Source organism: Lolium rigidum, chromosome 3 (genome assembly GCF_022539505.1).
Source record: "Lolium rigidum isolate FL_2022 chromosome 3, APGP_CSIRO_Lrig_0.1, whole genome shotgun sequence".
In the NCBI taxonomy this organism is placed as follows: domain Eukaryota; kingdom Viridiplantae; phylum Streptophyta; class Magnoliopsida; order Poales; family Poaceae; genus Lolium; species Lolium rigidum.
The window spans coordinates 240681647-240688654 of NC_061510.1; positions in this window are offsets into that span (position 1 = coordinate 240681647).

Consider the following 7008-nt stretch of genomic DNA (forward strand, 5'->3'; position numbering starts at 1 on the left):
CTCCATGTCTAGCTCGTCGCTCGAGTCCTCTAGGCCATCGTATTCCTCCTCCTCCTCTTCCTTCCCCGCCGCCGCATCTAATGCATCCTCCTCTTACTCTCTGTTAGCCATGAACTACGCGTCTAGGGTGGCGAACTCCTCCACGTCGGCCTTGTTAAGCTCGGGCTCGAGTGACGGCGAGGTAGGATCTTCCGTCGGTGGAGGTGGAGGTGCAATAAGGCCGTTACGACCTAGCATGGACTAGGTCATTGCGTGGCGGGGCAGCATTTGTGTGGACGTGGAGGGAAGCTCTTGTGCTACCGCGGTGAGTGTGGTGACGATAGATAAGAAGGAGGGTTTTATAGGCGGAGGCCACGCGGGAAGCGGCTGAGAAAGTGCGGGAAGGAGAGTTACGGCATTAACACCTTTGTGACACGTGGAGAAGGCGCAGAAATGATGGGACGTCTCGCCACCTCCACCTCGGATACCGTCGTTACCATTATGGAAAAGTTGTCGCGCGCGGTTTGTGTTAATGACAGGCTGGCATGTCACCATCGCGTTGCGTCCAGTGCACTCATAAGTAGCCCTTTGGAGCGGTGACGGCCTTGCGTATCTGTCCGGCGTGCTCCAAAAACCTTTGGGGAACGTGATTGGAGAGCATCTAAACCGGCGGCCCCAAATGCCCCCAGTTGGCCTATTTGTGGGTCCCCGAAAAAGGGTTCCCATTTGGCGCCCTACATCACTTTCGGTACATGCCCGCCCTGAAACTTCGTATGACACTCTCAACTCCAAACCTGACCCATAGGGGTCGACTCATAGGGGGCGGCCTAGGGGTACCGGCGTATGGCGCCATGTCGGATTCGCTCGGGCCTGTCCTGTTAGTGACACGACCCCAAAATCAGTAATGATGGGTATTTCATATTAGTCAATAGTACTGCTCGATCCTTAGAGTATCTTCCACAGAGGCATAATATTTCGGCGCTGCAAAACATTCATCGCGCGCGCTGCAAACGGTTAGCGCGCGCTGCTATTGGGCTGGGCCCTGATGAAGAGTGTTCAGATCCTGTTCTGGAAGCATTCGGGAGCGCTGCAAATGTTGTCGTCAACTTGCTTTGGCTCCGTGCGTTTGCTCAAGCATTGCTATTGATTGTCTAGAGGCGATCATGAAATTGGAGCGGCCACGATCTCTATGCAGGCTCGTCACTGCTCTTCGGCCAGCGTCAACAAGCTGAATGCCTGAATATTAATTCCAAGAAGCTGAAATCCGGGTGTCCAACGCAGATCAGGCTCACTCCACTCCTTACGGTAATTCCAAGAAGGCATAATTCCAATTCCTGCAATTTAGTTGTTTGCGCGGTACTTTGCTAGTAGACCACGTGGCTTTATATTTTGATGGAAATTGAATGTTGTGATTGTTGAACATGAGTTAGTTGTACATAGAAAATGTGTTGTGCATTACATCTTGGCATCCATACATTATTGCCAATATTCAGTTATTCAGCATTGCAGCCTTGGACCTGTGAAAATTTTATTGTACGTAATTCTGAGTAGTGGAGCTCATACAATCAAGCACAGAATCCTCACAGTAGACACATCCTAGCAGCAAAGCATCATAATCAGGATTTGACTACATCCCGACAGTAGACTTCCCGTACACTGACTATCTGAGTAGGGCCAAGCACATCAGAGTAGGGCCGAACCTGTAGGTTACCCTTAACCTTGTGAAAAAGGTGCGAGCCGACCCTATACCCAAGTTTCCTTACAAAAAGTGTCATGGTATGTAAGCTGGTCTAAGAAAAAGCGCTGTGATATACGGAGTAGAAACCGAGAGAGTTTGGGTATATTTTGTTTAATTTGTCAGCTGAGATCCCAATACCATTTTTTTTGAAACGGGAGCAAATAGACTTTGCCCCTATCGATTTAATTAAGGAGAAGTTTGAAGTTTACAAGACTTGTGTCGAGGGTGCTCCTCGGCAATGCCCTCCGATAGGGGCTTAGAGTTGATGGAATCCTGCAAGCTGACACGAGACATCGGTACACAGACAAGCGGGGAGAGCGATTTACCCAGGTTCGGGACCCTCGATGAGGTAAAACCCTTACGTCCTGCCTGTCTGTTCTTGATTATGATGAAAACAGGTTACAATGGGGTGCCGAATAGTTTAGTTGTAATCTCGTCGAGATGCTAGTTGCTAGGGTAACCTAGTTCTAAACTTTTGCTGGCTAATATTGCTAAGGTTGATTGTGTTCCTCGATAGCCCCTCTCCTGGCCTTTATATAGGTGGCCAGGTCCCGAGAGGTCTAATCGAGTACGAGTAGGTTTACAGTAGATCTATCTCCAATCTTTCCTTGTTCGGCTTCTCCTCTCCCTTGTTCTCCAAGTAATCTTCCGCCGCACCGCCCTAGTGGCCCATCTTGCCACCGGGTACCTTCATGGGCCTCCAGTTGGACCGTGTAGGGTAGAGCAACATTGGTTACCCGAAGGGTAATGCCCACGTCAGTAGCCCCCGAGTGTCTAGCCGAACATAGTTCGGGTAGAGCAACATTGGTTACCCGAAGGGTAATGCCCACGTCAGTAGCCCCCGAGTGTCTAGCCGAACATAGTTCGGGTAGAGACTAAGGCATGTCCTCTTCCGAAGTTCTTCTCCTTGATCATCCTTGCCTTTCTTCTATCTTCTATCTTTTATCGGGTGCGCGTCAGCGCTCCCGATGGGAGTAGCCCCCGAGTCTAGGTACGGATGCTTGCAATCCGTGCGTAGACTCAAGTTGTACTACTCGAACATCTTCTTCTGCCGAAGTTTTTTCCTGCAAGTCTTTGTAGACCATCCAATACATTTTCTTTATGCAAGGGATAATGAATAACGTGCCCAACTTTTGTTGGTTAACCGCCGATGGCAAAACAACGTTACCCTACACAGAATCAAGTCCCCGGGCATGATCCTGGAGTGCGAAAAAAGTTTTATCGGGTGCGCGTTCAGCGCTCCCGATGGGAGTAGCCCCCGAGTCTGAGCACGGGCGCTTACGTCCAGGTGCAGACTCGAGTCACGTCTTTCCCTTCGAGTCTTTATTCTATCGGGTGCGCGCCAGCGCTCCCGATGGGAGTAGCCCCCGAGCCTAGGTGCGGATGCTCGCAATCCGTGCGTAGGCTCAAGTTGATCACCCGATACTTTCTTATCTCTTCGGCAGGCGCTTGCTGCTGCCCGATGTTATCCTCCTACACCCGAAAGCGGCGTGGTACTAGAGGATGACGACGAGGATTCTGACGGAACTGAGGAGGCCCCGCACGCCCTTGAGGACAGCGATGTCCAAGAGGAAGAGGCTGCTGAAGATGATGCCTTCATCAGGAGTAGGCGTCGAAAGCGAGTGCACGATGAATTTATCACAACGGCTGAATCAAGTCCCAGCGGAGGAGATAATGATGCCGATGAAACTGCCGCGCCACCTCCCGTCATGAAGAGTTCAACAAGCTTCTTTGCAGGCAAAGATGACCTCGACCTGTGAGTGTCTTGTACCCCTTTCTCGATTTATTTCCCATTATCTTGCATGCTGAGTGTGCACTGTTTTTAAGTAGCTCTGATGATGATGATGATGAAGTCCCTCTTGCAAAGAGGGCCAAATTTGTCTCCGAGAGAGCTGCATCGGCCAAGGAATCCAATCCATCTCCCGCAAAATCGACGCCCCCCTCGCGAACGGTTGTGGAGAAGGTTCCAGTGTCGACGGTTATCCCTCCTGGCGATGTTCCTACTTCATCGACTGGTCGTGATCATGTAAGTATTCAACCTGCTCCACTTTGCCGAGTTTTTCTTTATATCGACTGAATCCTTATGATCTTATTTCGCCACAGCCAATTTACGCCACAGTCGATGCTGTGGCGGAGTTCGCCGAAGAGTTCACCCGACTAGAAACCGAAAACTCCCAACTTCGAAAGTCTATCAGATCTTCGGCTGATCAAGTGCTTGAGGCCAACAGGCTTGCCACTGACGCCAAGAACGAGAACGTCTTGCTGAAGGAGGAAGTGAAGAAGCTGAAGCAAGCAAGGCGAAGGATGAGCAAGATGCGAAGCACGCGAGCGGCAGCCGCGATCGACAGGAAGGAAGGCGCTCTTCGCGAGTCTATCAAGGATTTGTTAGGTAGAATTCATAGTTCACCGTTTCCCGCCTTGGTGTTTCTATCATTGATTACTGATCTATCTTCTTTTCAGACGCTGCCGACTTAACCGTCACTCGACGTCACCAGCTTCGGGAGGACTCTACAGCCGACGCCCTGTCACTTGCTGCCGAATCTAATGTCCAGGTACTTGGTCTTTTGAAAAAGGCCAAAGGAGCGCTGTCGAGGTTATACTCAATGATCTTCCCGAAGATGAAGGAGGACAAGACTCTCGACGAGATGGCGGCTTCTTTCCTTGTTGACCCTTCCGAGCCTGTGGAGGTATTGAAACGCCGTAGCCGTTTAGTTGGGGCGGTTCTTACTTTCCAATTGCTCATGGGCCATGGGATGGGGTCAGACTTGGAGGAGTTGTCCAAGGCGTTGCCTGTTGATGACGACAATCACTTAGTCGACCTTGAACCTTACAAGCGATCGGCAGTTACTTGTGCCAACCGACTTCGAAGTCTGGTGGACGAAGTTCAAGCCAAGCCTGCTCCCGAATCTGCCCCTGGCTCGTCATCAGCGAATCCTTGAACTTTTCATTCGACTTGTTGTAAATAAGATCAGTCGTAACTTCGTCGTAGTCCAATTTTATTTCGGCTTTGTTGTCAATTTGAACATGCTTTTGAATGTATCACGTATGCCCAACGCTCCCGATAGGTTTTTTACTTTGATACTAGTCTGAATTAAGGATTGTACTGCAGATTCCTCCGTCTTCTTCGCGTGCTGAGCTTTTTCTGAATCCTTCAAGTAGTGATGAGTCAAGCCTCGTTCGCCGCTTGCGTGACCAAGTGTCTAGTTTAGACAGAGATATCACTTCTCTTCGTGGGCCTTGGTGAAGAAAAAGGGGGAGATAGCGACAGCTATCGAACAGTATGCTCTTGATGGTCTCCATATTGCTACCGAAAGTTTGGGCTGTAAGTATTAACCCATGCTCTACTTTCTGCAATAGTTTTGAATATTCCCTCAACTGGTCCTTATTCCTTTCCAGTCGTAGCTTCAAATGTGGCTGAGGAGAACAAGAAGATCCACGAAGAGGTTGAGGCAATGACTGACGTTGCTCACCCGAATCACGGTTTGTGGCTGCATCGTCCGAAGGCTATCGTCATGGCGAAGTTTAAGTATCGGGTGGGGAAGGCGCATTATTACTTTGATAAGTACCACGCTCATCTCACGATGGTTTGGAACACCTTGTTTCCTCTGTACCAAGCACCCGAAACCTTAACTGCCTTGTTCACCCGATTCAAGTCTCCCGAAAGGATTCGGCAGCTGGTGCGGAAGGAACTCCTGGCCGGTGCGGAGCTTGCTTTTGCCTCAGTATTGGCATGTCATCCATCTCTAGACTTGGGAGTCATAGCAAACAATGAGAGGAGCTTAGGCCAGTATTATGATGCCGCTAGAGGTCCTGCATACACCATCGTTTCTCGGATAGAGTCATGCCTTGAGAAGGATCTGAAGGCCCATTGGGACCGGGGAGCTCGACTATGAATGTAATAGCCTTATTTCCTGCATAAGATTATTTTGTATAAGTTTATTGCGTACGTTGCACGCTATGTTAATTCGATTGATATTTTGTTTGTCGGGGGCGGCTGAGTGATCAGTTCAACCTGCTCTCCCGACGACTTCGTTGAATTATGCAATGTTATTGCGAAGCCTTTGTGTAAGTTTTGTAAGAGCGAGACCCGTCGACTTAGTCGGGGGAATTAGACGCTTGGCATCGTCACGCGGTGCACCGGTTTGAGCCTTATTTTGTGATAATGTAACCATCGACTGCAGCACTCGCGTATTTTCTCGAGGCTTGGATTGGTTGTTCTCTTTTTGTGTGTCATTAATCTTAGCTCCCGTTGAGAGTATTTAATTAATGACACTGCGTGTTTTCTAGGCCAGAGCTCCCGATGGGAGTAAGAGCCGACGGTAGGGGCCACGATCGACTTGTCTCGGGTGGTAGGGCCTAAATTGAAGAAAGAAGGCGGAAAACCTGATTAAAATTTTATTCATAAGGAAAAGCAACTTTAAAGGCTATTTAAATAATAAAAAACGATCGCGTCCTATGTATAGAACCGTCGCAGGTGTGCGATATTCCATGGATTTCCGACGTCTTTTCCTGAAGTTGGATTTCTGAGCCTGTACGCTCCCCCTGGTATCACTTCGGTGACGATGTAAGGTCCTTCCCATGGAGACTCAAATTTCGAGGGCCTTTTTTGTTTCAGCCGAAGTACCATATCTCCAACACTAAAGCACCGGTTGCGTATTCGTCGACCGTGGTAGTTCCTCGGCCGCCTGCCGGTATACCGTGGTTCCGGCTAAAGCAATGTCTCGGGCTTCATCCAAGGAGGTCTACAGCATCTTGCAAGTGCGATGTTGGAAGAGGTTTCTGTGTATGCCGTTACTCGAGGTGCTTCGAATCGAACATCGGGCTGGCAAGATCCTGCCGGCTCCATGTACCGTAAAGAATGGGGTGTACTTGCGTCGACACTGTTAGATGTGGTACGCAAACTCCAAAGTACCGATGGTAACTCTTCGACCCAAGCTCCCTCTCGCGCCCGTAAGACGCTTCTTGAGACCGTCCCCTATTAGACCGTTGATCCTTTCCACCTGACCGTTTGTTTGGGGATGAGCCACTGATGCGAATTTCAGTTTTATTCCCCTGTCGTCACAAAATTCCCGGAATTCTTTGGAGTCAAAGTTAGTCCCGTTATCTGTGACGATACTGTGAGGCACGCCGAATCGACATGTTATTTCCTTGAAGAATCGGACTTGCTGTTTTTGCCTTCGATTTCGTATCGGTACTTGCCTCGATCCACTTTGTGAATTTATCGATCGCGACTAATAAGTACGTGTGTCCTCCGAGCGATGATCTCGGTAGTGGCCCGACTTGATCGAGTC